Source organism: Impatiens glandulifera, chromosome 1 (genome assembly GCF_907164915.1).
Source record: "Impatiens glandulifera chromosome 1, dImpGla2.1, whole genome shotgun sequence".
NCBI classification, from domain to species: Eukaryota; Viridiplantae; Streptophyta; class Magnoliopsida; order Ericales; family Balsaminaceae; genus Impatiens; species Impatiens glandulifera.
The window spans coordinates 80512771-80529288 of record NC_061862.1 but is presented as its reverse complement, the minus strand read 5'-3'; the positions used below and the strand labels follow the sequence as shown (position 1 = coordinate 80529288).

Sequence of the window (16518 nt, the reverse complement as noted above, 5' to 3'; positions counted from 1 at the left end):
AGGAATCTTCTTCATTGAGTTGTTGTATAGAAGCTATTGCCCTTTATATTAGAGTTATTGTACATCAGATATCGTGAAATACGAGCTTCTATAATGTAAATCTCGCGTCACATTAAATTCATTGTACAACAGCTCTCGTGTAAAAATCACTTCACATTAGAGTTATTGTACAACAAATCTCGTATAAATCTCACTTCACATTAGAGTTGGTGTACATCAACTATCGTGTAAATCGCGCTTTACATTAGAGTTGTTGTACACAAGATAATGTGTAAGGCACATTTTACATTACAGTTGTTGTACAACAACTATCGTGTAAAGCCCGCTTCACATTAGAGCTGATGTACAACAATTATCGTGTAAAGCATACTTCACATTTGAGTTGTTGTACAATATATATCGTGTAAAGTGGCATCACATTAAAACTGTAGTAATATGAATGACGTTATACACGATTAATGAAATATGTTACCTCCCATCATTATTGTTGACGCCGTCGTTTATTTATGAATTAACAAAGCATAACTTTGTTAGTTTTCCAAACAAAACATAACATTTCAAACAAATAAAATAGAACCATGTTAGTTCTTAAAAACGTCAAGTGTATCATTTTCGCGAGCAACGGAGCTTGTTACCAACAAAGATTCTTGAAGTTTGGCGAGATACTAGGCTTATTTTCGGTAAAAAATTGTGAATGGTCTAAAGAGAGAAATCGTAAATCATAATAAAATGGTGTAATTGGAGGAGATAAGGAGTGATGATGTGAATCGATTATGACAGATGAAGTGACAAAGCGTGAAAAATAAATTTGAGTTACTAACGGAACGACGAACGATAAAACGGGGAAAGAAACGGGTCGGGCTTGGGTTTCAGATATATTTTATTAATATTAAACACGACTCAATTTTAATAATATAATATTTAAAAGTATTTTGATTGGTTGGAAAATGGGGTTTGAGAACAAAAAATTCGAACTAAATATCCAAATAGATTGATTAAAATTATTCACTCTCGGACTAAATATACAATTAGATTGATTAAACTTATTCACTCTCAGATCGGGATTCTTATAGCTCAAAGGTCAAAAAGAAAGTAAAGACATGAATGAATGGTAAAGTTAAGGGTTGACATGTTACTTAACCATTTTATTTAATTAATTTTATTTAACTTAATTTTAAATATTGATAAATTATTTAAATTATTATTTTTATTATAAATGATTAGGCTGGAAAGACTACATTAATTTATTTAAAAATAAAGTTTTGATTAGAATATAACAGTTTCTATAATATTGTAGACTACACATTGATGTAAGGTATCATTGGATATGAGATGCGTTAGATGAAAAGTTGTTAATTTTAGAAAAGGTGAATATAAACTATAATAACGCTGATATGATAACTAAGGCACTACACAAAGAAAGTTAAATTTTGTTGTTCAATCGCCGGGTTGACAACATTATTGCCAATAGTTGTGAGGGGGAGTTTGTTGAATTTTGTTTGGGCTCCCAACTATGAAAAATGTCCAATAGTGGTTCAAGTTCACTTTTAATTTATTAAGGGTAATATAGTATTTTAAAAGGTTATGTTATAACCTAATAACTCTATTATTTAAAGAGCGACATCCGTCATTAAGAAAAATAATTCAAAAATTAAAAGAGAGGAAGAAAGAGAAAATCTACTAATAGATTTTTGCTTACAGCCGCATAAAATATTGTGTTCTCATTGTGTTATTTATTTCCGATTTTACTTGTGCTTTATTTGATCCTAAGTTTTTCAATCAAGTAGGGAATCGAATATACATTTTTTCCAACAAAATTGCATTTTATGCAATATTTCTAACACACCCTTTGTATCCACAATTATACAATATCTTGTTCATCACAAGTAATTTTTGTAATCTTTAGAAATAAAACCTAAATTGTTCCTCCAACCTACTTGTTTCGCCACAAGAGCATTGTGATGTCTTTGGAAGGACTCTCACATCAAATGTCATTTCAATTTATAAACTTACAGATGCAAATATATTCCGATGACATCTATAAATGTGAGATTTAATTGGACTTGTAAGAGGATGTTTATGCTCACTTACAAAGTCCACTACTTTAAACATTCTATGTATTCCCCTATTTATCCTCATTTAGCCTCAAAACTAAACATTATTTCAAGACGACTACATTTGACACAAACATATCTTTTATCTTTTCCTCTTTGAAATTGTGCACTACAACAAAAACCTTTTGTAGTATTGAAACTGATTAATCATTGTATTCTGAACTGCTCCTTATACCAAATCCAACTTCTTTAGCGTATACTAAATAGAATTTATAGGAATCTTCTTAAATCTCTACCCATATGTGGTATAAATTCTTCTAAAATATTAGGGGGTAGTACTCTCCAAATTCTAACCGTTTTCATCCAAATTTAATTGACGGGGGCAACTTGTATATTCACTCTCAATTTTAGATCATTTAAAAAATAATTTGTTGGTGAACATCTAATATAATTAGAGTTGTTGTATAAAAGCTATCGTGTAAAGCCTTTTATATTAGAGTTATTGTACATCACATATCGTGAAATACGAGTTTCTATAATGTAAATCTCGCTTCACATTAAATTCGTTGTACAACAGCTCTCGTGTAAAAATCACTTCACAATAGAGTTATTGTACAATAACTCTCGTATAAATATCACTTCACATTAGAGCTGGTGTACATTAACTATCGTGTAAATCTTGCTTTACATTAGAGTTGTTGTACATCAGATATTGTGTAAAGCACATTTTACATTAGAGTTGTTGTACAACAACTATCGTGTAAAACTCGCTTCACATTAGAGCTATTATACAACAATTATCGTGTAAAGCACACTTCACATTAGGGTTGTTGTACAATATCTATCGTGTAAAGTGGCATCACATTAAAACTGTAGTAATATGAATGACATTATACACGATTATTGAAATATGTTACCTCCCATCTTGATTGTTGACGCCATTGTTTATTTATTAATTAACAAAGCATAACTTTGTTAGTTTTCCAAACAAAACATAACATTTCAAACAAATAAAATAGAACCATGTTAGTTCTTAAAAACGTCAAGTGTATCATTTTCGCGAGAAACGGAGCTAGTTACCAACAAAGATTCTTGAAGTTTGGTGAGATACTAGGCTTATTTTCGGTAAAAAATTGTGAATGGTCTAAGGAGAAAATCGCAAATCATAATAAAATGGTGTAATTGGAAGAGATAAGGAGTGATGATGTGAATCGATTATGGCAGATAAAGTGACAAAGCGTGAAAAATAAATTTGAGTTACTAACAGAATGACGAACGATAAAACGGGGAAAGAAACGGGTCGGGCTTGGGTTTCAGATATATTTTATTATTATTAAACCCGACTCAATTTTAATAATATAATATTTAAAAGTATTTTGATTGGTTGGAAAATGGGGTTTGAGAACAAAAGATTCGAACTAAATGTCCAAATAGATTGATTAAAATTATTCACTCCCGAACTAAATATCCAATTAGATTGATTAAACTTATTCACTCTCGGATCGGGATTCTTATAGCTCAAAGGTAAAAAAGGAAGTAAAGACATGAATGAATGGTAAAGTTAAGGGTTGACATGTTACTTAACCATTTTATTTAATTAATTTTATTTAACTTAATTTTAAATATTGATAAAGTATTTAAATTATTATTTTTATTTTAAATGATTAGGCTGGAAAGACTACACTAATTTATTTAAAAATAAAGTTTTGATTAGAATATAGCAGTTTCTATACTATTGTAGACTACACATTGATGTAAGGTATCATTGGATATGAGATGCGTTAGATAAAAAGTTATTAATTTTAGAAAAGGTGCATATAAACGATAATAACGTTGATATGATAACTAAGGCAATACACAAAGAAAGTTAAATTTTGTTGTTCGCCGGGTTGACAACATTATTCCCAATAGTTGTGAGGGGGGAGTTTGTTGAATTTTGTTTGGGCTCCTAACTATGAAAAAGGTCCAATAGTGGTTCAAGTTCACTTTTAATTTATTAAGGGTAATATAGTATTTTAAAGGATTATGTTATAACCTAATAACTCTATTATTTAAATAGTAGCATCCGTCATTAAGAAAAAGAAGTCAAAAATTAAAAGAGAGGAAGAAATATCGTGTTCTCATTGTGTTATTTATTTCCGATTTTACTTGTGTTTTATTTGCTCCTAAGTTTTTCAATCAAGTAGGGAATCGAATATACATTTTTTCCAACAAAATTGCATTTTATGCAATATTCTAACACACCCTTTGTATCCACAATCATACAATATCTTGTTCATCACAAGTAATTTTTGTATTCTTTAGGAATAAAACTTAAATTGTTCCTCCCACCTACTTGTTTCTCCACAAGAGTATTGTAATGTCTTTGGAAGAACTCTCACATCAAAACACTCCTTGATAGAAATCGAACCCGTGACATTTTAATCTTTTAAGTCGACTCTTATCATTGGGCTACCTTGGTGGGTTAAAATGTGGCCACAAGGGAGTTAAATATATGATCCGCAAATATACTTAAACATTTAATTTATTAATCATATTTTGATGCATTACTTTGCTTATTGATATTATTAGGACTGCTACCAAATGTATTTGCATAAATTTTGGAGAGTTGTTTAATTCGGTTGAAATTGATCTTCATTTTCAGCTCTTTGAATTTTTTGACTTTTAACTTTGTGCTTATATTCACCCTTGCAATGGTAATGTTTGATTTATGCTTTTCAAAATTCAGAATTTAAACTTGGTACAATTAGTTAAATCAGGTTTAATTTGTTTCTTCTTGGGGTACCAAGAATAAAGATGGATACGGTGAGTTTGTAAGAGTTTGATTTTTATTACTTTATGTGTGTTTGGTTTCTTTATTTTATTTTTAATGTGTGGATGTGTTTTTGACACAAATATGACATTGAAATTGTATTGAACATTTTGTGCTGGAGGTTTTGAGTTTCAAAAGGAGATTTATGGATAAAAGATATCATAGGGTACATGTACGTAGGTTTGTTATGTATAATGGTTAACGACTTTAGCTTTTTTCTCAACAAGTAGACAAATTATTTTAGACGAAATGTTTTAAAAAAATCAGAATTTTCCAAAAAAAGATTAGTAATTCTTCATCCAACAAATCCTACAAAAATTAATGGGACAGTCTTGTTTACCTTAGTTCCTATGGAAGACTACGATGTAGTGTTGGAACTACAATAGTTCGATCATATATGCGCTTGTATAATGCCTTATTCCGATTTATTAATCATTTTGGATCACAGGAAGACTAACGTAATACCAACAAGAAGGGAATAAGAGGGTGGGCATGTTCTCGACGATGAGATTCATCTGAGGTCGCAAACGTGGTAAAGGGACATTTTCCACTTTTGCTAGGAAGGATGATGGGGACAGTTCCAAGGAAGGGGAAGTACCTAAGCAACAATTGAAGTCTCTACGATCTGGGATCAAGGGGCTTGTGCGCAGATGCGAGGGACCGATCAAAATCGAGGGATGTGTGGGAAACATCTCATATCAGTTGGAGCTGGTCGATAAAAATCATACCGAGCATCGGTCTAAGGACATGCCGAGACGGCCATGACTTAGGTGGGGGAATGTCATGACCCACTCAAATGGTGTGACCAAAATCCAAAGATGTAAAGCCTTCATGCACATGATCTAGAATGTTCTAGATGTTGTTATGTTTTTGTGGTCTTTTCTATTTTTTGGAAATCTATAGAATTCTCTAGAAGCTCCTAGTTGTAGATAAGTTCATGGAACTCTTTATAATTCTGAAGGAGTTCCTAAAGTATGTGAATAGAAGAACTCTCAAGAATTCTCTAGGAGTTCTTAATAGTAAGTAGTTTGTAGAATTCTCTAGGAATTCTTGGGTCTATGTTAGATATAGAAGTGTCTAGAAAACACTAGGTCAAGGAGGATCTAGAATGATCCATCCACTTGTATATAAACAAGTCTTGGCCATAAATCAAGCACCTCACAATACCTCACAATACCTCACATTCGTGTACCTCACACTTGTAATAAACAAGTATTCTCCAACTTTTTTCTCTCTCAAAATATTCAATCTTCTTGCATCCTTAGAAAGACTAACTAGCTAGGATTGTGACAATCTAGACTAGTGTCGCGCGGGATGAGGAAATATTCGGTGACCGAGTTTTAGTCCGTGACAATATGCTAAATACAAGAAAATCATCATAATTTAAGTTATAAGATAAAATAAAATATCATAACTTAATTTAAATGAATATGTTAAAAAAAGTTAAAAAAAATTTAAAAATTAAAGAAAAAAAAAACAAAACCAATCAAATAATTCACACGCTTAATGTCCTAGACAGAATAACTAAGAGTCATTCAATGTTTTCAGCGATGTATAATTTGATGAATAATTTGTTTTGTTAATTAAGTACTGCCATATACCTCATTTTATAATTATTTTAAGGCATATAAAATATGTTATTTTAGTGACGAATAATATGTTATTTTTTTCCAGAAATTACACTTTTATTTATTTTTGGCAAAGTAAAAATGCTCTACAAAATAAAAGAGGCTGTATAATATTTAATATGCTAGAGCTATTAAATTTTTATAAAAAAAAAATAATTGAACATTAAAATGTCATACAAACCAGACAAAAAAATATAAAAAACTTGTTATAGGAAGAATTCATAAAGAAAAACTAACCTTTTGAAATTAAGAATATTTATTTTAAAGGTAACAGGTATAATACTCTCTAAATTTAATTTTGAAATATTTTCTATATATAGTTTTTTTTAATTGCTCCTTGTTAATTTATTTGGTTTTAAATTGCTCATTTCACATTTATTTTTATTAGAAATAGATAGATACTTTTCAAAGGTACAAAATAAAAAATAACTCAAGTATGAACAACTTTTATTTTATGGTCGAAATTTAATCCCTCTTGATAATTAATTTAAAATAATATATCGCCTAAAGTTCCAATTAAGTTATGTTTATGAAATTTGGGTTATGACTTATTTCGATTAACAAACTCACTTCATTTTCAAATCAAATTACATTAAATCTCATTATAAAATATTCTAATTAAGAGGATAATCACCTTTTCGGTCTAAGTCCAGTATGATCGGACGATTCAAGACATATTGCGAGTTTTGTATTACAATAACAAAATCACATAAAAACAAAATGTAAAAGTAAAATTTTTTCCGCAGTTGAACTTACAAAAAATAAAAATATTACGTCAATGAGGAATTTGTGCATATTTTCAACATAAATTAACAGTTTTATAACATTTATATGATTTTAAATGTTTAAAATGTAAATTCAAACAAAACTAAATGTACAAAAAAGTAATTTCAATAAAAATAAATGAAAAAGATTACATACGTTGTCGTCTGAGTATTGAGTTGAAGAAATTGTTAGTATTCTTGTCTTGAAAAATAACAGAAATATATATATAAATGATGTTACAAAAAAATTAAATAAATACAATATTAAGAAGAACGAAATCACCAAATAAAATGTTGATTCGAGGCATGTGTTAGACACATTTCCCTTAAAACAGTTCCATCGTCTCCCATTTGTGCTGGAGCTTATCGTAGATGGCTGTCTCCCAGGGTACAACGAATCTAGTAGTGATTCAGCACCAGAATCACTACACAACGAACTTGACCAACGTACCTGAACTATCACTGGGATCAAAGAAGAATTGTGTGAAGCCACAATTAAAATGATCAATGGAAGATTTTTTCTAAAAACTAAGTAGCTAGCTTCTTGTGATGTTGAAAATAAAAACCACTAAAGTTCATTTAGGGTGATTGAAGGATAAAAAGCTATGTAATTCCGTAATTGTTATATCTCTTCTTAACAACGTATTATCAATTGAGATATATAAAGATAAATTAGTCAATCAACATAATGACTAATTTTTTTAACGTAGGAATAAAATCAATTAATGCAATCAATTGCATTCTCATCAATTGCATGTGAAAGGTTTCAAACGTATGCATTTATCATTGCATTTGATTGAAAATTTCTCATTTGCACATTGATATTAATACCCATTTAACTGACTCATTCAATTAATATTTAATCCAAATATATTATTTATTTTTATGCAATAAAATGCATTATGCAAATAAATTAAACCCCACTTGGATTAATGGAAAAATGCTACATTTTGCTATTTTACCAATGTGGACAAATCCACTAACTCGATTTTATTCTTGGGACTCACCCATTCTCAGAATTGTTTTTGAATTATCATTTCCATTCATATAATGGAAATAATCTACATAGTCTAAATTCCAACAATCCCCCACATGAATGGAAATTGAAAGATTAACCCGATGAAGGTTCAACAGTTGAATTCTACATAGGATAGGTAGGTGTAACCCTTTGAACCTTCCCTTGTGAAAGCATATAACTTTACTAGCTGATTAGTAGACTCGATGTCCTTGAACTATTCTGCCTTTTGTGTAAACGATTACACACTTTCACATAGAATTCTCCCTGATACATGTCAAACTCTCATGGTTGTGTCCATTTTGGCCATGGAACACGCGCCTGGTTCTGTGAGAGGGTCTAGAATTGAGCCGTGCAATTCCTTCGAAGCGGCCCCACTTCTCCCTCACATAGGTGATCTCTTTGCTCACAAAGAATCATTAAAAGCGATATGCTTATCCTCGTCAAAATATATATTGTTTTATTATAGGATTATTCCTCAACAATAACTTTCCAAGTTAGTACAATTAGGTTGTCCCATTGAACCTAGTTCTTGGGATCTCCAGTCTGCATAGGTTGGGTTTTCCTTCATACCAACTTATAATATGCTAATGTCTCAAAAGACTTCAAACTATCTCTATATTCAATAATTTGATTAGTGGATCCACAATGTTATCTTTGACTTACATAGTCAAATTTGATAACTCTATTAGAGAGTATAGTCTAATGACATTATGTCTAAGACGTGTATGTCTAGACTTGTCACTGACTCTAAGCTTGTCCAATTTCTAATTACTATCACAATAATTAGAAATTTATGTTGGTACATTCTTAGTTAACCTTGAAACATCTTCTAATAAGAAGCATATTATTCGTACATGCTTATCATTTAATTTTTTTTTATGAAAATATTGTTTACTTGGCTAACTAGTAGACAAAATGTCTTTGAACTATTCTGCCTTCGTGTAAACGATTATATATTTTACATAAAAATATTTTATTTTTCGACATAAGTCAAAAATATAGATTATAACGTTTAATCTATCCATCATAAGATTCTTAGAAGATTTCCATACGTAGATTGCACTTCTAAGTGTAAACATATTCACTTTAAGACGTAAAGTCTTTCATTTAATAATATCAGTATATCATTTGATAACAACATGATATTTCGTTTAGTGCAATTCATATCCTTTATGGATTTAATCATTTTTATCGTAATTTTCAACGATAGAAATATCGTACAAAAGACACGTAATGAAATAATTTTCATTGTCTTCATGATATATATAATTGTCACATCCACTTTTTAATAAAAGTATGGTCAAATTTTCATATCATTATTATAAAATTTGTTATAAGTCATATCAAGACTTTATAAATTTTCTTTTTCATTTATTTCATAAAATCCTTTTGAAGACATTGGTTCTTCAAAGTTTTATGAAAATAATGTCAAAATATGACACGTCTCTTGATTTTAAAATCCTCAAATCTAAAATATCGATTTGAACACCAACTCAGCAAATATAAACAAGGTATTTTCTTGTTATTTTATTTCTTTTTATAAAGTTGCGCAACTTTATCTTTTATAGAGAACATATTTCTCTAACAACAAATCATTTTTATATTTATCATAATATACACAATTATTTTTGTGTTATAATCAATAAAAAGTATTTGCCCCCACATTCGTGTTGGTATCCTTTTTAAATTACACACATTTGTATGATTTAAATCAATGATTTTCTAATCAAGAAATTGTCACATAGTTCTTTTACAGATTTCTTTTGTTATACTCATCATACAATGAATAAGATAACTATATCATAAATATTTAATTGAATAAAATATAATTTTTATACAAGAGATTAGAATGTTTATTCATATATAAATCATTCTTCACATAATCTCTACATAAGAAATTAAAAATATTTAATCAATTAAAATATTTATTTCAACACTTAATTTCTATAAAAGAAATTAGAATATTTAATCAAATAAATATTCACCATATCACATGATTTCTACCAAAGAAATCATAATGTTTCAAGCATCTTTGACCGAAGTCGCTTAAACATTTATTTCCGGTTGCATGTTTGCATCCCGTAATATCGGCACATTTGCCACATTATTTCTCAAATGAAACACAAATTTTCTTGCAGTTATTAGATTTCAAAAACATCAAATTAAACAAGTCTTTATGATGAAATTGAACCATGTATATCAAATATATAATCGAATAACATAATCAAATAATATGTCATATATATATTATAATTACTTCATATATCATTAAACAAATATCTTTCTAAAATACATTAATTGACAATTTATCTTTAATCAAATATAAATAACTAATTATTATAAATAATTATTCATGTCATCAATTCGTCCGTTTCTTAATTAATTATATGACTTTAACTTTTCATAAAAGTTTTTGCATACCAAAAGACAAATAGTTTTATGAAAAAAAAAATTTTAGAATTTTATATTAAAACAAAATGCATTTATAATTGATCGTTATTCATATATGTATACTAATGGCTATATAAACATATTACGAATGAACACGAATCATCATATTATTAACTAATTTGCATGATATATATACAAATAATCACTTACCAACATAATCAAATAAAATATAATTATAAATATATTTTATATCTTAATTAAAACACTTACATTTCCATATTCTGAACAATAATCGACGTGAAACGACTTTGTATGCTTAGAAATAACTTTGGGTAAATTGTTCTCACCGAGTCAATTTTTACAAAGACAATTTCGACTAACATAGTCGTGTCTTTTTAAATGCATGATTATAATAAGTTCTAACACAAATAAATTATTTAATCTCAAGAAATTTAAATGCCTCAAAATATTAATAACAACATCATTTTGGCAACTTAAATTTTTATAATTTCTACACCAGAAATTAGAATGGCTCCAGCACTTAAGGAATCATTAAGTGTGTCAATTCACATTTAATAATTTCTATAGAAGAAATTAAAATGATTTCAACATCCATGATTAAAATCATATATCAGATATCATTCATCTCACAATTTTTATTTTTTTTTTTACAATTTTTTTTTTACACAAGAAATTGCAGTGATTTCAACATCAATGACTAGAGTCAATTTAGCAAGTCTGATTTTTACAAGAAAAATCATTGACTACCCTTCATCTCATATTATTTCTACACAAGAAATTAGAATGATTTCAATATAGTTTCAACATCAATGACTAAAGTCATTTTAACTAGTCTGATTTCTACCAAGAAATCATTGACTTATCCATTCATATAATAATTTCTATACAAGAAATTTGAATGATTCCACCATAAATGACTAGTGTCATTTTTTTTTAACACATTCATCTAATAATTTCTATAGAAGAAATTTGAATGGTTTCGTCATAAATGACTAGTGTCATTTTTTAACACATCAGATTTTTACGAAAGAAACCATAAGTGACTAGATTTCTACGAAAGAAATCATTGGCTAAAAGAGATTCGAACTAGGGACCTTTCACCTTCTTGCGCGTCTAAACTTCAAACCACTGCGCCAATGCGACCTTTCACCTCCTTGCGCGTCTGAACTTCAATTTCATTATTGTACCGCTTTTATGACCTTTTGTCTTCTTTCTAGAGACAACTTATACTTCATATTTGACTAGACTCTGTCAACAAATGAATATATGCACATTTAAAACCATAACTTATTACCGTAATAAAATGTAATATATAAAACAATGTATAAATAAAGATATCTCTCTCTTTGTTTATTAAATCTTCATACCATATTCTTATTAATTATATTGCTTAATTAAAAAGAAGGTATATATTATAATTAATTATTTTAAAACTGAAACCATATGTTTCAATTATAATTAATTTTAACACCATAAATTTTATAAAAATTGAAAGCTAACATATTAGTTACTTTCTTATTTTTATTCATTATTATTAATAACTTTAATAACCAAACAAATCTTCAAAATAAAACTAGAACAAATTAAATTAATTATGTTCTAATTTATTTTATATATAATATTTATATAATGAATATACATATTAAAGTTCTTTAAGAAAAAATTTATATCAAAATATATTAGCTTATAAAATTAAGTTTTAACAACATAAGAACATATGTGCTAATAATCAACATATTTATATATAATAAAGACTTATCTTTATTTGTTGTTTTTTTTTTCTTAAGATGAATCATTTCCATTTTTCCGAAATGAGCATTATCTCTTTCGCAACACCACGACTCGTATTTCTGAAACATCAAAGACAAAAAAAAAATATTCGATGTCGCAAGCTATTAAATAGCTTAGCACAAAGAAACTGTTTTAAGATTGTTAGTATTCTTATCTTGAAAAATAACAGAAATATATATATAAATGATGTTATAAACAAATTAAATAAATACAATATTACAAAGAACGAAATCACCAAATAAAATGTTGATTCGAGGCATGTGTTAGACACATTTCCCTTAAAACAGTTCCATCGTCTCCCGTTTGTGCTGGAGCTTATCGTAAATGGCTGTCTCCCAGGGTACAACGAATCTAGTAGTGATTCAGCACCAGAATCACTACACAACGAACTTGACCAACGTACCTGGACTATCACCGGGATCAAAGCAGAATTGTGTGAAGCCACAATTAAAATGATCAATGGAAGATTTTTTCTAAAAACTAAGTAGCTAGCTTCTTGTGATGTTGAAAATAAAAACCAATAAAGTTCATTTAGGGTGATTGAAGGATTAGAAGCTATGTAATTCCGTAATTGTTATATCTCTTCTTAACAACGTATTATCAATTGAGATATATAAAGATAAATTAGTCAATCAACATAATGACTAATTTTTTAACGTAGGAATAAAATCAATTAATGCAATCAATTGCATTCTCATCAATTGCATGTGAAAGGTTTCAAACGTATGCATTTATCATTGCATTTGATTGAAAATTTCTCATTTGCACATTGATATTAATACCCATTTAACTGACTCATTCAATTAATATTTAATCCAAATATATTATTTATTTTTATGCAATAAAATGCATTATGCAAATAAATTAAACCCCACTTGGATTAATGGAAAAATGCTACATTTTGCTATTTTACCAATGTGGACAAATCCACTAACTCGATTTTATTCTTGGGACTCACCCATTCTCAGAATTGTTTTTGAATTATCATTTCCATTCATATAATGGAAATAATCTACATAGTCTAAATTCCAACAGAAATCACATGAACACGAAAGCGGAAATTTTTTTCACAGTTGAACTTATAAATACAAAAAATAATTATAGTATGTAAATGAGGAATGTGTGCTTGTTTTAAACACTAATTAACAATTTTATAATATTTTAAATGATTTTAGATGATTAAAGTTCAAACAAAATTAAATGTAAAATAAGTAATTTAAAAAAAAACATTATAAGGAACAATTTCAAATAAGTTCATGTAAAGAAAAATATCTCAAACTTAGTTAAATACACAAATGAGCATAATATCGATTAGCCATTATTTTAATTCCCTCGTACATTCCAATTTATTTTAAAAAATGGTTAAAACATTTATTAAAATTCTAAAAGTGTGAGAGTTAAAAATCAAAATTAGACAAACTCTAACAATAATTAAATGATAACAATCAAACAAGGATAAAAAAACATAATTATTAATTAGCAATCAAACATAAAAACAAATATTCTTTATTTAATAAATATTAGGCATATTTATAGTTTATTTTTTCATACCGTACTAGAGTTTGTTTTAATAAAGTGGTCGCATGAACGACATCTTTAATTAAATACAAACAAAGTTTATTCATTCTTATATTAATTAAAAGTCATGACAATAACTGTGACTTTCAGTTTTCTAGTAAGGTCTCTCCCCAACAAAGTTGCCTCGAGGATCATAGTTACAAGTGACGAACCACGAAGCGTCATTGCATTGAACCCTAGCACATCCTAGTCTTACTGAATCACGCCACACAACCTGAGTATAGTGTAAGCATTCACCTCCGACACATGTGTTTGAGTCATAGTCGTAGAAGGGTTTCTCCTCGATCCACATATTCACAGCATCTCTCCCCGTGAAGTTCGGGAAACCCTTTGCAAGGTTTTCGCCATATGGTCCACCTGAGTGCATGAGATTACAGTCCCCAGCTCTCTGGCTGGCGTAACTTCTAGCAAATGCGGCTACGTTTTATCCCAACCGATGGGCCCGACTCCCACCTGAGCCCGGGCAGCATTGTGGGCCTCAACATAGTCTTGGGGGGAGTTTTGGGCAGTTGAGAGTTGAGGAAGCATTGACATGGCCATGAATGTCACAACTAATGCTAGTGAGAGATGGTAAAGCCCCATACTGTTGGATCTTCCTTAGAACTAGTAGCTGAGTTTGGTAAGTGGGATTATATTAATTGTAGTACTTCTGTAGATAGCTATAGGTGGTGTTATGCTAATCAAATTATGGGGTAATTTATAGGAATAATTCTCTGGAAATTTTTTGCCACTTTCATAGAATTTCCAAACCCCCTATATAATTATTTGTTTTTTTAAATGGACAAAACTGACCCGGTCTTCTATATAACCTTCACTTTAATTTAATTTAAAGTGTTAAAGTGAAAATCGAACTCGTGATATTTGGTCTTTTAGGCACCGACTAATAAGATGAATAATTTATTTGAAATAATAATAGACGTTACTTTAATAAAATAAAATAATATTAGTTATATATTATTATTAGTTATATATAATAAAATATTTTTATACACTAACTATTTAATTAAAAATAGTTATAATTAAGTATTAAATTAATTAAAAATTATTAATAGATAGATAACACTATTAAAAATTTATTTATAAAACTAATTATGTAAATATATTGTCATTATGTCGTCATCATTGAACCAGTACGTACTCACGTGGAAGTTTGGTTTGTCCATTCCATGTATGTAAGTCTAGTTTCATTCCATGCATGCAATATCAATACCAAATACCAATTCAAAATGATACAACAAGTCTTGATATATTATTATAATGTTGATCATTTTAAAAAGGAAAAACTACTGGTTATTAACTTTGTACTATATATTAATTAATGGAATTAGTTGTTTTAATTTGTCATCCTCGAACAGTTCCGTGGAAGTTAACTGAGTTTACTAGGGCTTGTTTGATGTTGGTTATTTGTGAAGGGTTTCTATTGAATTTTTGAAAAATAACTTGTTTGATGTTGTTATTTGAGGATTTTTTAATTATTTAAAAAGAAACTTTGTTTGATGAAACAGTCCGGTTATTTATGTTTTTAATTATTGAATTATTATAGTGACTATTTAAATTTTATCAATTTATTTTTTTAATATTTTAATTAATAATTTAAGTAATTTAATAGTTGAAATTTATATTTTTCATTAAATTCTGGAAATTCTCTCATCAAACCAACTCTAAGACCTTCTTCAGCCTTATTTGAATAATTCATTTACTATTAAATAATCTCTTATGTTTATGTTTATCTTTTTATCAATTAAATTAATCCATTTATCAATACAAAATACTAATTAAAATATATATTTTTAAACAAATGCATTTTTATGAAATATTAATACTAATAACTCAACTTTTCATAATTTCACACCAAATGTTATTTAAATCTCATCTATCCAAAAGAAATATTAGTTCGATATATTAACTTTCTAAATAAAAAATCGATTCTGAATTTTAATTTTCTAAATTAAAAAAAATATATATATAGTTTCGACATTTTACCTCACTAAATTAAAAAAATATCTGTTAGAAATTTTAAAATAATATCGATTTTACACGTAAATGATAAAATAATAAGATATTTTGTTTGAAAAACATAAAGTTCAATTCTATGGTTACCAAATACACCAAATATATTTGTATTTAAAATTTAAATTTTATAAAAATAAAATAAATTATTTTAATATTTGTATATAAATTTTATATCTTGATACTTAAAAACATATAATGAAATATATGAATTTTGAATAAAACTTTTAAAATAATCCATATCAAACTGACTTATTAGTATATGGATGGATGGTGTCCTAGTATAGCAATATCAAAATTTAATTTTATAAAAGTTCAATTGTTTAGTTTAAGAGCAAAACTAAAATGGATATATATATATATGTATATATATATATATATATATATATATATATATATATATATATATATATATATATATATATATATATATATATATATGTATATATAT

The 16518-nt window shown here is 27.9% G+C and overlaps 1 pseudogene; it reads right to left on the bottom strand.

Annotated features, from left to right (window-relative positions):
* Positions 1-14151: 14151 nt before the first annotated feature.
* Positions 14152-14656, bottom strand: LOC124921801 (annotated as a pseudogene).
* Positions 14657-16518: the final 1862 nt, after the last annotated feature.